Here is a 14,523-nt window from a genome sequence, read left to right on the forward strand (position 1 = left end):
TATTATTAGATTAAGTACTTAATATAAATCTTTTATATTAAATTGGATCATAGCAATAAGGATATGTGATTTTATTTTTTAGAAAAATGCAAGAATATATAAAATAAAATGAAAAATGCAATTTAGTTATAATAAATACATTATAGTATAACCTAATTACTAAGAATCAACACAAATACTAAAAAATCTAAAGTCAAGATACAACCAAATTTGGATTACAATAATAAACTTGATTTTTATTTTTTTTCAAATCATGAAAACTATACAAAATCATCCCATCATTTTTATTATTTTTCAATTTTCACATTTATTCCAAAACTCTTTAAGTTAATTGAAATGTTGAAAAATAAAGCAAGTGAAAAATGAATAAAAATAAACAATGAGATTGAACTAAACAAAATTTCTATAAGATGAAATTGATTAACTTTCCTTGATTCTCAATTTGACTACTTGGACATAAGAAAATGAGATGAATTTTCATCAATTTTTTTCTCCAAAAACAATAGGCAGAAATTCTCACATATCAAGACAACATTATTATGAAGACCAATGATTTTTCACAATAAGAATAGTTAAGTCAAAACTTGAGAAGACAAAATTAATATGATATAAACTAAATTGAATCATATGAGAAGAAAGGTGAAAAATATTCGGTCCATAGTGCAACACTATCCAATTTTTATTTGCTCTAATCCTATATCAATCGAATCTAATAGGCTTGTTCTTACTTAGATTAACTTTCTATTATCAGTTCCTATTTTTTTCATTGACAAAAATGGCCTAAAACGATAATATTGGATTTAGAGCACTTACTAAAAAGCACGCAGTGAAAAGTAATTTCACAAACTGATATGCGCATAACAACTTTCATTCAAAAGAGCCACAAGATACCAAAATATTATAAAAGATTGACATGAGTACCATATTAGAAGGAAGGTGAGAATGAGTTTATGATTTATACAAGAACATATACGTCACGTTTACCAACTACCGTACTCCATAAAAATAAGGCTTTAACCATCAGGCTTCATTACTTTAATGAAACATGCTTATAGATTGCCCAATGCCCACAACAAATAATGATTTCATTTGTTCTACTACAGCAAGAAAACTCTAACAATAAATTGAAATTAACCTAAATAAATTAGCAACTAAAAATATAAATTAATAGCTAACAATAATCAGAATATTGTGTATTTAAAAGGGTCTGTTTCACCTGGACAGTGTTAACCTTTCACTCTTAGGGTTTTTGGTGCTTCAGTCATAAATTACCAGAACATTTGATTTGGAAATATTCTCTATAATTCCCTTCCCATCAAAAGCATCAAAAAAGAAAAAGTTGTTGAGGGGATCTCCTTTCCCAGATATTGCATTGATAACCTCTTGTGGTTATAAGAATACTCAAATTAGTCCCTTAGATATTTTATGAAATCCTTAAAATAATATAGTTGAATAAAATATCTGCCCAATGATTCCCTCAATAATAGCACAAACTGGTAAAAAAGTTTAAAGTCTAGAGACTAAGTCCAAATCAACATCACGAAATCAAAGAAAGTCACGTCACAGAGAGGTTATGAAAGTCATTGACTGCTCAAGTTGTATTCTATTAATAGTTTTTCCCTATTTTATATTCTATTGTAACAATATTAATTCAAAATAAGATGCACACAATATTCAACATAGAAAGAAGAATAAAATCATGTAGTAAAGTTAACATAAATATAAAATTTTCAAAGTTTTCTAGGGCACAAATTTCCCTAAAACTAATTAGTTCCTTCACCTAAGTGGAAGGAGAACCTGGCAGGCTGGCACCCTCTAAAGGTAATATTAAACATGAAATCAACGCTAGTAAAATTTCTCTTATACATGATAGAGGCTAGTAGTGCCATGTATTAATTCGGTATTGGTACTCTGGTAATTATAATTATAATCACTATCATATTTTTTATTAAGCATCATTATTATCCTCTTCTATTTTCTACCTTCCACCATGACATCAGTAAATGAGAAAAGCAAAAAATCAATGAAGAATCTGATTCAAAGGCAGAAAACAAAAGTTCTAAATAGAGCAATTAATTAAACACACTTGAATAATAAATATACCGATTATCCCATCAATTACTCCGGGACAAAGCCCTAAACCCTGAAAACCAAATTTAAAAGGCAATTCAAAATAGAATTAAACAGGAAAAATGTACATAATTATGAACCACCTTGAAAATTGAAAGTGCTTTACGGTGAATTCCTGACCCATGTTACCAAGTAACAGCTTTCGTCTAAACTTAATATATTTCCCTAAAAAAATAAATAAATAACATTCTAAGCATGAATGAGAAAATTTCAAGACCAATCTAATGATGTCCATTCTTTCAAAGTGTCTCCCTATTAATAATAGAACCACATTAGTGATAGAGTAGAAGAAGGAACTACTACCAGAAATATGAAATTTTCAAAGTAAGCTTTGAAAGCAACAAATCTTAAATCTTGGTGGTACCCTATAATTTGTTTCAAAATTTTTTTCAAACGGATCATGGGGGAAAAAAGAAATTAACCCAGTTTTAGAAGGGAAAAGACCCAAAAATCGAGAATTAAAACTACCACGTTAAAGAGTGAAGAACATAGCCAAGCTTGAGAGGAAGGAGAAGAGATAAGGTAATAATAAGCAAAAGCAAACAACAAATTTAAGTAATTGAACAAAAAAAACCAATAAAAACACAATAGAATGGATGCAAACCTTCCACAGTAGTTACACAGCTAGAACTTCTGTTGCCTTAGTTCCTAAATTACTTTGAAAATACAAAAGCCACGACATAAAAAACTAAAGGAAAAAGGAATACTTCATGCTGCATTACTTTGAAATCTCATTTGGTTTTGTATATTGGATGTAAATTGAATATAAAAGGGAAAGAGGTTTAAAACCTTTTAGTGAAATGCAAATAGAATCCCGACAACAACAATGAGGTTCTGAATTTTTTTCATCAACAGCTCTACATCAGACAAAGAAGACTCTACACAACAATAATAACATTTCAAATCTTACCAAAATTAGAACATATACATCAGATCAAATAATAAAGAACACAATTAACCTCATCATAGAAGGTGCAGTTTATATAAAAAGTAATATTAAAAAAATAAAGAGGAGTATGAGTAGCGATAAAATTAGAAATCATATATATACTTTTATTTGAAGAAGACGACGACTACTTACATAAGCAAAGCATACAGAATCGTCACACCAAGACCATTGCCAGCCGTTTCCGGCACTGCAACTGTGACTTCTCCTCCGTGCCATCTATCGCCATCGGAATCATGTCATTGTTGTTAACACCAGTATGCATCTCTCGCTCCTCCCTGTCATGTTTCTACGTCTTCCCTCTACTTCCCTGCAACAAACACCATGCCATAATACCATCAATAACTCTCCACTTGACAAAGAGAAGACAGAGAGAAGAAAATACAAAAGAAAAAAAAAGTGATACAAAGAGATATATAGATCTAGGAAAGAAAGACATGAGAGAAGATAGAGAAAGAAAGACTGTTATGGTAAGAAGAAAATCAAAAGTTGATTATTTGAGAGATGGATTGAATGCTTGATAAGGTTGTGTATACTTAAAATTCAAATTTTTATTTCAAATTACATACAGATTTAGTTGGAATTAAAATTTGAAAAAAATGTAAAAGAACATACATTTTGAACATATTGTAAATGAAGATAAATACGGGAAATAACCTGGATAGAAAGATAGAGAAAAATATAAAAATATCATATCGCTGTTGTGCTCTCTTTCATAGTGTCACTGCATGTGCTCTATGTGGTGGCATAACTCAGTACTTTCCATCAATTTGCTCTCATCCATTGCTGCCTATCCATGATCACATCATCGATGACCACCATAAACTCCATCGCACCTACTGCAACACCACCGCTATATTATGATCGACCACCATAGTAGTCACAACCTCATCAACCGCCATAACTTCGCCTTGGTGCGTACATGAACTCTATAATCTCCTCCTCCAACTTAAATTAGGAAGAAGAAGAAGAAGAAGAAGAAGAAGATTATACGAAAACAAAATCAGTGAATGAAGGACAAAAAAAGGAAGAGAAACTAAATGTGAAAAAGGTGAAGAAGGTGAAGCAGGAGAAGAACCAAAGAAGAGGAGGAAGAGATAAAACTGAAAACAAAGAATGGAGAGAGTCCTTTTTTTATTTTGATTTGGAATTCAAAATTGGAAAGGACACACAAGGAATGAAAATTTTAATGGATGAACACACGTATCAGAAATTGAGAATGAGCCTAAGAAATGATACGTAAAAATTCAACTATGAGAATAACCTTCTTTTCAATGTATGTTATAAGTTTCCTCCAAGATATTTTAAATATCGGATAATATCAAATATAATTTTGTAAATATTGTTAAGCATCTTGAATCGAGATTGTGTTCGACCTGTATTCAAGTTAGACCATAAAGTTAGTATTCTATTAGGTTTTGTGGAGCCATTTAAAAAAAGCAATGATATATTCTTACCAATAACAAAAAGTCTGGTCCACAAATAAATTCTATATTTTTATGGTCCCTTCATTCTTGGATTGTCTTAAGTCAAAATAATTTTTTGTTGACATCAAATTGAGAGCTGCTGCTTGACAGGGTTTTAATTATGGGTAGTAGATTTTATATATATACTAGATTGAATAAATGAGAGCAGAAATTTAGGGTTTAGGTCTCTTAACCCCTCCTCGCCACCTGCACCGACCTCAGTCATCCAAATAAAAATAAATAGTAGGAAGTAGCTTTTATGCTTTTATCATATTGGGATTAACCTCAACCTTTGTCGGCCTGAGGGAGGGGATTGTCCATGTGGGGTGGAAAATCTTTGTCATAATACGCAATGCATCCTGAGACCAATTTTACACCATATGTTTTTAATCTCCTTTATATATAAAAGGAGAATAATACTAGTCCCAATCAGCGACAAGTGACATACTTCAGTGGTTGACACAGATACAAATTTTTTTTTATCTTAAATGCATCTAAATGAGACACTTACATAGAACATAATGGGTAAAAGATTACCAGTGGTCAATATTTTCTTTCAAATGTTCTTATATATATACACGCATGCATCCACTTTTATTTGTTCACAAAAAATTTAGATCCCCCGTGGAAGTAAGAGAGAGTATATCATTTGGTTTAACATAAACAAAAATCTCATTAAGATGGTGGAGTCTTATGACTTTGTGGGTGATATTAATACAAAGAAGCTTTGGTGGAGCTTCAAAGTTTATGTCATCAGGATATGGAAATTTCCAAGCAAGTTTAATGAGAAAAAAGTGCAAAGCATTGAGATGATCTTGCAAGATAGTATGGTGAGTATTTTATATATGTAGAGGATTTAAAAAAATAAAAATTATTTACATAGAGTGTCTTCTTCATACCATTTTTGTATTTTTGTAAAATTCCAGGGAAATAGAATGATTGCTTCAATACCTAAGGCACTGGTCCAAAAGTGGAGTGGTTTGATTGTTCAGTTCCAAATGTATGCCATGAACACTTTTATTGTTGTGAAGAACACCAGAATAGCACAGACAATCCCAAGCCAGTGGATAGTGACATTTTCACAAGGACAACAGTAAATCGTATTCAAGAACCAAGTTTTCCGTTGGAAGCCTTTAGGTTCAGAACCATAGTTGAGCTTTTCAATGCTGACAAGATTCACCAGAATGATTTGTTTGGTATGTTCCACTCCTAATCGATACGAATAATCCTTCTATTTAATAGTTGGGAAGTTCAGAGTACATTTTAATGTTCCTCTTTTTTTTTAAGGTGATTGCAGAGGTGGTTGGTAAGGAGGACCCCAGGGACTTGGTTACCACTGAGGAAAAAGAGACTAAACATTTGATAGTTGTTTTGAAAGATTTAGAGTATGTACTACATACATTACCTTTGCTATTCTTTTATTAAAAATTTTTTGGTGATTTTTCCATCTGCAAAAGGCTTGGGACGCATTTCTCATATGATTTGGTATTTCTTTGTAGGCACAACAAGATTGACTGCATTTTGTTTGGAAAAATGGTTGATCAAATACTCCCACACCTTCAGGATGGAATGGTGAAACCTGTGATTGTTCTGCTATAATTCATCAAGGCTATACGGTGGCATGGTATATCCTGCATGATTGTTTTACATTAATCTGTGTTATGAAAATATCTATTCAAGTATGTTTTTGGCTAATATATCATAATGTCAAAATGCAGAAAAAACTTCTCTACAGAGCCACTTTGAAGTGTCAAAGATTCACATCAACTCACAGCTAAAAAAGATTGAGGCTTTTAAAAGCAGGTTGGTAGAGCCATACGTCTACTACAAGAGTATATTCAATTTCTTTTAATAAAATAATTAAATCAAAGAAATATACATTATGTAAATCTGTTCTAGGTTACTTAGTGATGCACCAGCAACAACTTCAGTTAAAATTAGCCAGATCTCATCACAAAGCGGATGGTCTACTGTGGATGAACTAACACAAGGTGATGTAGCAGTAAAAACTATTGAACAAGTGCTTAACTATGAAAAGGTAAATACTTTTATCGTGTGATGCTACTTTCAAGATTTAGGAAGATAGATTTTTTCATAAATTACTCTTTTATAGGAAGGACCCACTTGGATTGCTGGAACCATTGTTGTTATTAATGCTGGTAGAAAAGACTGGTATTACAAATCATGTAGAAACTTCCCAAAGAAAGTGGATACTTTCATTGGAGATAGATATGAGTGTGGCAAGTGTGGCCACACCCGTGGAAGTGCTGCACTCAGTTGATTACGACTATATTTTTACAAACTATTCTCAGCATATAAGTGTTAATTAATTATGAATATATAATCAGATTCAAGAAAATGATGGCTAACTTAAATTATACATTATTTGTTCCCTTCTTACTGAGGATGAATAACAGGTTCAAGGTTGAAGTGATGGTGTATGATGGTACTAGAAGCATCAATTTACTACTTTAGGATAGAGAAATGGTGCAGTTGTGCAGTAAGTGAGCAGAGCAGATTATGGAGCAAGAGGTACATATTGCTTAATTCAAAATAGTTAATCAACATAGTATAACAAGTTTGGCTAAGTAATGTATATTTGTGCAGGCCGAGGATGATAATGAGTATCCACCCACTCTCAATAACATAATGGACAGGAAATTGCTACTTAAGATAAATGTAAAGTCTGCAAATATAAAACAGTTTGACCAGATTTATATTGTGATGAAAATATGTGATGATGAAGAAATTATTGAATAGAGCACGCAAAGTGTGCTATCAGCTTATCCATCCACTAACAACACTGTATGTCCAATTATTGTTTATTTGCTAAACTATTTTATATTGCTTTTCAAATGAGATGATGCCTATAATCTATAACTAAGAAATATAGTGGATTTTGTGTAGGAAGGTGGGTGTAGCAACTCGGTGCATGTTTCAGGGGATGTTGTTAATCTCAATAATGATTGTGATCCTCAGTATAATCTGGTATGTGGTGGATTATTCATTGTTTTTTAAAAATAGCTTATTCTTTCATGATATGTTTTCCTAAAAATTATGCATTTGTTGATATTTATGGTCTGTGATATCTATCTTTATCTAGGATGCTATGGTGGAATCTATTTCATGTCTCAAGTGTAAAACACCACTGAAAAAAACTTCCAACATCTTGAAGTATGGCTCCCAATTTGTGAGTGAGAATGATGAAGATGGCCATTTATCAACCAACAAATTCAGCAGGAAGAGATGTAAGTGACAAAACGTTCAGACCGGGAATGGAGAACATTGACTGTTTGAGAGTATTTGTCGGAAGTATTTTGTACTTTAATTATATTGAGTGACTAATTTAATTGATAGAGAACTTTGAACTTATGGTATGTATCTGGATTTCATTAGTTAGCTACTAAAGCTAGAAAACTTTGCATATTGTCTATGTTTTGTATTAGTGTTTTGGTATTGGTGGACAAAATTGTGATCACTATTCTTTGATTTGCATTCATTGCAAAATTGTGGAGTTTAGGTATTTGGCACGAGTGGACACAACTCCGTTCAACTAACCAGCAAGTGTACTGGGTCGTCCAAGTAATAAACCTTACGTGAGTAAGGGTCGATCCCACAGAGATTGTTGGTATGAAGCAAGCTATGGTCACCTTGCAAATCTCAGTCAGGCAGATTAAATTGGTTTATGGGTTTAGAAAATAAAAATAAGAAAATAGAAATAATAAAAGAGATAGAAGACTTATGCAGATTCATTGGTGAGAATTTCAGATAAGCGAATGGAGATGCTGTATGGTTCAAGGACGCCTGCTCTCCTACTGCTTCTACTCAATCCTTCTTACTCCTTTCCATGGCAAGCTTTGTATAGGGGTTCACCATCAGCTGTGGCTACTTTCAATCCTCTCGGGAAAATGATCCTATGCGGCTGTCACTCGCACGGCTAATCGTCTGGAGGCATCACCCATGGTTGATGGCTACATCCCATCCTCGCAGTGAAAACTAATGCTCACGCACTCTGTCACAGTACGGCTAATCACCGGTTGGTTCCCGCTCCTACTGGAATAGAATCCCTTGATTCTTTTGCGTCTGTCACTAACGCCCAGCACTCGCAAGTTTGAAGCACGTCACAGTCATTCATTACTGAAATCCTACTCGGAATACCACAAACAAGGTTAGACTTTCCGGATTCCCAGGATCCTACTCGGAATACCACAGACAAGGTGAGACTTTCCGGATCCTCATAAATGCCGCCATCTATCTAGCTTATACCACGAAGATTCTGTTGGGGAATCTAAGAGATACACATTCAAGCTCTGTTGCATGTAGAACGGAAGTGGTTGTCAATCACGCGCGTTCATAAGTGAGAATGATAATGAGGGTTACTTATCATCACATTCATCATGTTCTTGGGTACGAATAAATATCTTGGAATAAGAATAAGAAAGATTTGAATAAAAGAAAATAGAATTGCATTAATACTTGAGGTACAGCAGAGCTCCACACCCTTAATCTATGGTGTGCAGAAACTCCACCGTTGAAAATACATAAGTAAAAGAGGTTCAGGCATGGCCGAATGGCCAGCCCCCCCTAACGTGATCAATGATCTCTTAGGATGAAGAATAAAGCAAAACTGAGACCAAAGATGTCTAATACAATAGTTAAATGTCCTATATATACTAGACTAGCTACTAGGGTTTACATGAGTAAGTAATTGATGCATAAATCCACTTCCGGGGCCCACTTGGTGTATGTTTGGGCTGAGCTTGATTAATTCACGAGCTGAGGCTTCTCTTGGAGTTGAACTCTGAGTTATGACGTGTTTTGGGCGTTCAACTCCGGATCATGACGTTTTTCTGGCGTTTAACTCCAGACAGCAGCATGTACTTGGCGTTCAACGCCAAGTTACGTCGTCATTCTTCGAATAAAGTATGGACTATTATATATTGCTGGAAAGCTCTGAATGTCTACTTTCCAACACCGTTGAGAGCGCGCCAATTGGAGTTCTGTAACTCCAGAAAATACATTTCGAGTGCAGGGAGGTCAGATTCCAACAGCATCAGCAGTCCTTTTGTCAGCCTTCTTCAGAGTTTTGCTCAAATCCCTCAATTTCAGCCAGAATTTACCTGAAATCACAGAAAAACACACAAACTCATAGTAAAGTCCAGAAATGTGAATTTAACATAAAAACTAATGAAAACATCCCTAAAAGTAGCTCAAACTTACTAAAAACTACCTAAAAACAATGCCAAAAAGCGTATAAATTATCCGCTCATCACAACACCAAACTTAAATTGTTGCTTGTCCCCAAGCAACTGAAAATCAAATAGGATAAAAGAAGAGAATATACTATAAATCTCAGAATATCAATGAATATTAATTTAATTAGATGAGCGGGACTTGTAGCTTTTTGCTTCTGAACAGTTTTGGCATCTCACTTTCTCCTTTGTAGTTTAGAGTGATTGGCGTCTCTAGGAACTTAGAATTTCGGATAGTGTTATTGACTCTCCTAGTTAAGCATGTTGATTCTTGAACACAGCTACTTATGAGTCTTGGCCGTGGCCCTAAGCACTTTGCTTTCCAGTATTACCACCGGATACACAAATGCCACAGACACATAACTGGGTGAACCTTTTCAGATTGTGACTCAGCTTTGCTAGAGTCCCCAGTTAGTGGTGTCCAGAGCTCTTAAGCACACTCTTTTGCTTTGGATCACGACTTTAACCACTCAGTCTCAAGCTTTTCACTTGGACCTTCATGACACAAGCACATGGTTAGGGACAGCTTGATTTAGCCGCTTAGGCCTGGATTTAATTTCCTTGGGCCCTCCTATCCATTGATGCTCAAAGCCTTGGATCCTTTTTACCCTTGCCTTTTGGTTTTAAGGGCTATTGGCTTTTTCTACTGCTCCTTCTTTTTCTTTCTATTTTTTTCGCCACTTTTTTTTTTTTTTTTTGCAAGCTTCCTTTTTCACTGCTTTTTCTTGCTTCAAGAATCAATTTCATGATTTTTCAGATCATCAATAACATTTCTCTTTGTTCATCATTCTTTCAAGAGCCAACAATTTTAACACTCATAAACAACAAGATCAAAAATATGCACTGTTTCAGCATTCATTCAGAAAACAAAAAGTATTGCCACCACATCAATATAATTAAATTAAATTCAAGGATAAATTCAAAATTTATGTACTTCTTGTTCTTTTGAATTAAAACATTTTTCATTTAAGAAAGGTGAAGGATTAATGGATTTTATTCATAGCTTTAAGGCATGGTTACATACTAATGATCATGAAGTAGAGACACAAAACATAGATAAACACAATATTAAAAACCGAAAACAGAAAGAAATAAAGAACAAGGAATGAATCCACCTGAGTGAGGGTGGCGCCTTCTTGAAGGTCCAATGGTGCTTTTTGAGCTCCTTTATGTCTCTTCCTTGCCTTTGTTGCTCCTCCATCATTGCTCTTTGATCTTCTCTTATTTCTTGGAGAATGATGGAGTGCTCATGATGTTCCACCCTTAATTGTTCCACATTGTGACTCAAACCTTCTAAAGAAGTGTTGAGTTGCTCCCAATAGTTGTTTGGAGGAAAACTTATCCCCTGAGGTATCTCAGGGATCTTCTTGATTTGCAGCCACATGTTCTACCACTGAGCTATGATGACTTATATTAGTCTTTCCATCTCCCATGACTCAGAGGTGGAAGCTTTTGTCTTCCCTTTGAGGTTTCTCTGGCCTTAGGTGCCATTAATGGTAATGGAAAAGCAAAAAAAAGCTATGCTTTTAACACACCAAACTTAAAATATTGCTCGCCCTCGAGCAAGAAAGAAAAGAAGAGAAGAAGAAGAAGAAGAGAATGGAGGTGAGTGAGGGGAGATGGATTCGGCTATATGGGTGGGATTGGGTGGGAAAGAGAAGTTGAATTGTAAAGGTAGGTGGGGTGTATGGGGAAGAGTGGATAGATGTAGGTGGTGAATGGGGTAATTGGGAAGAGGAATTGAGGTGATTGGTGAAGGTTTTTGGGAAATGTGATATGGGAAAGAGTGAAATGAGATTTGGATTAGGAGAGTGTGATTAGGATTAAAAGAAAAGGTAGGTGAGGATCCTGTGGGGTCCACAGATCCTGAGGTGAAAAGAAATACCATTCCTTCACCATATAGGCATGTAAATTGCCTTCATGCATCATTCTGGCGTTCAAACGCCCATTGGTGCATGTTCTGGGTGTTAAACGCCCATGTAATGCATGTTTCTGGCGTTGAACGCCAGTTTCATGCTTGTTTCTGGCGTTCAGCGCCAGTTTTTCCTCTCTGGGCACATTCCTGGCGTTCAGCGCCAGGATGTTGCTTGTTTCTGGCGTTCAGCGCCAGAATGGTGCTCTGTTCTGGCGTTGAATGCCAGCCAGATGCATCTTACTGGCGTTGAACGCCAGTCTGCGCTACCTCCAGGGTGAAAAATTTTTTTCTTCTGTTTTTGACTCTGTTTTTAATTTTTTTGATTTTTTCGTGACTCCTCATGATCATGTACCTAATTAAACACAAAAATAACAAAGAAACAAAATAAAATAAAATTAGATAAATAAAATTGGGTTGCCTCCCAACAAGCGCTTCTTTAATGTCAATAGCTTGACAGTGGCTCTCATGGAGCCACAAGGTGATCAGGTCAATGTTGTATAGTTGTCCACACCAAACTTAGAGTTTGGATATGGGATCTTAACACCAAACTTAGAGTTTGGTTGTGGCCTCACAACACCAAACTTAGAGTTTGACTTTGTGGGCTCTTCTTGACTCTGAACTGAGAGAAGCTCTTCATGCTTACTCTCTTTTGTCACAGAGGGATGGCCATGTGCCTTAAACACGAGGTAGTCCCCATTCAATTGAAGGACTAACTCGCCTCTGTTGACATCTATCACAGCTCCTGCTGTGGCTAGGAAAGGTCTTCCTAGGATGATGCATTCATCATCTTCCTTCCTAGTGTCTAGGATTATGAAATCAGCAGGGATGTAAAGGCCTTCAACCTTTACTAGCACGTCCTCTACTATTCCATAAGCTTGTCTCAATGACTTATCTGCTAATTGCAATGAGAACAAGGCAGGTTGTACCTCAATGATCCCTAGCTTCTCCATTATAGAGAGTGGCATAAGATTTATCCCTGACCCCAGATCACATAGAGCTTTTTCAAAGCTCATGGTGCCAATGGTACAAGGTATTAAGAACTTGCCAGGATCTTGTTTCTTTTGAGGTAGAGTTTTCTGAATCCAAGTATCTAGTTCACTAATGAGCAAGGGAGGTTCACTTTCCCAAGTCTCATTACCAAACAACTTGGCATTCAGCTTCATGATGGCTCCTAAGTATTGAGCAACTTGCTCTCCAGTCACATATTCATCCTCTTCAGAGGAAGAATAGTCTTCAGAGCTCATGAATGGCAGAAGGAGATGTAATGGAATCTCTATGGTCTCTATATGAGCCTCAGATTCCTCTGGATCCTTAATAGGAAATTCCTTCTTGCTTGAAGGACGTCCCAGGAGGTCTTCCTCACTAGGATTTTCGTCCTCCTCCTCCCTTGTGCATTCGGCCACTTTGATCACATCAATGGCCTTGCACTCTCCTTTTGGATTCTCTTCTGTATTGCTTGGGAGAATACTGGGAGGAGTTTCAATAACTTTCTTACTCAGCTGGCCCACTTGTGTCTCCAGATTTCTGATGGAGGATCTTGTTTCATTCATGAAACTGAAAGTGGCCTTTGACAGATCAGAGACTATATTGGCTAGATTAGAAGTGTTTTGTTCAGAACTCTCTGTCTGTTGCTGAGAAGATGATGGATATGGCTTACTATTGCTCAGCCTATTGCGTCCACCATTGTTAAAGCCTTGTTGAGGCTTTTGTTGATCCTTCCAGGAGAAATTCGGGTGATTTCTCCATGATGGGTTATAGGTGTTTCCATATGGTTCACCCATGTAATTAACCTCTGCCATGGCAGGGTTCTCAGGATCATAAGCTTCTTCAGAAGCTGCCTCTCTAGTACTGTTGGATGCATGTTGCAATCCATTCAGATTTTGAGAGATCATGTTGACCTGTTGAGTCAACACCTTGTTCTGAGCCAATATGGCATTCAGAGCATCAATTTCAAGAACTCCTTTCTTCTGAGGTATCCCATTATTCACGGAATTCCTCTCAGAGGTATACATGAACTGGTTGTTTGCAACAATGTCAATGAGTTCTTGAGCCTCTTCAGGCGTTTTCTTCAGGTGAATAGATCCACCTGCAGAATGGTCCAATGACATTTTCGAAAATTCAGAGAGACCATAATAGAATATATCTAATAGGGTCCATTCTGAAAACATGTCAAATGGACATCTTTTGGTCAACTGCTTGTATCTTTCCCAAGCTTCATAGAGGGATTCACCATCTTTTTGTTTGAAGGTTTGAACATCCACTCTCAGCTTGCTCAGCTTTTGAGGGGGAAAGAATTTTTCTAAAAAGGCAGTGACCAGCTTATCCTAGGAGTCCAAGCTATCCTTAGGTTGTGAATCCAACCATATTCTAGCTCTGTCTCTTACAGCAAAAGGGAAAAGCATGAGTCTATAGACTTCAGGATCAACTCCATTCGTCTTTACAGTCTCACAGATCTGCAAGAACTCAGTTAAAAACTGATAAGGATCTTCAGATGGAAGTCCATAAAACTTGCAGTTTTGTTGCATTAAAGCAACTAGTTGAGGCTTAAGCTCAAAGTTATTGGCTCCAATAGCAGGAATGGAGATGCTTCTTCCATCAAACTTGGACGTTGGCTTTTTGAAATCACCAAGCATTCTCCTTGCATTATTATTATTATTATTTTCGGCTGCCATCTCCTTCTCTTGTTCGAAAATTTCTGAAAGGTTATTTCTGGATTGTTGTAATTTAGCTTCTCTTAATTTTCTCTTCAGAGTCCTTTCAGGTTCTGGATCAATTTCAACAAGAGTGCCTTTTTCCCTGTTCCTGCTCATATGA

General features: G+C 35.8%; 1 non-coding gene across 1 annotated transcript; it reads left to right on the plus strand.

Annotated features, from left to right (window-relative positions):
* The first annotated feature begins 13,875 nt into the window (after positions 1–13,875).
* On the plus strand, positions 13,876–13,979 carry LOC112798577 (small nucleolar RNA R71). The gene has a single exon (XR_003200184.1). It is a non-coding gene; the product is annotated as a small nucleolar RNA R71 (small nucleolar RNA).
* The last annotated feature ends 544 nt before the right edge of the window (positions 13,980–14,523 follow it).

The sequence above is a fragment of the Arachis hypogaea genome, chromosome 4 (genome assembly GCF_003086295.3).
Source record: "Arachis hypogaea cultivar Tifrunner chromosome 4, arahy.Tifrunner.gnm2.J5K5, whole genome shotgun sequence".
In the NCBI taxonomy this organism is placed as follows: Eukaryota; Viridiplantae; Streptophyta; class Magnoliopsida; order Fabales; family Fabaceae; genus Arachis; species Arachis hypogaea.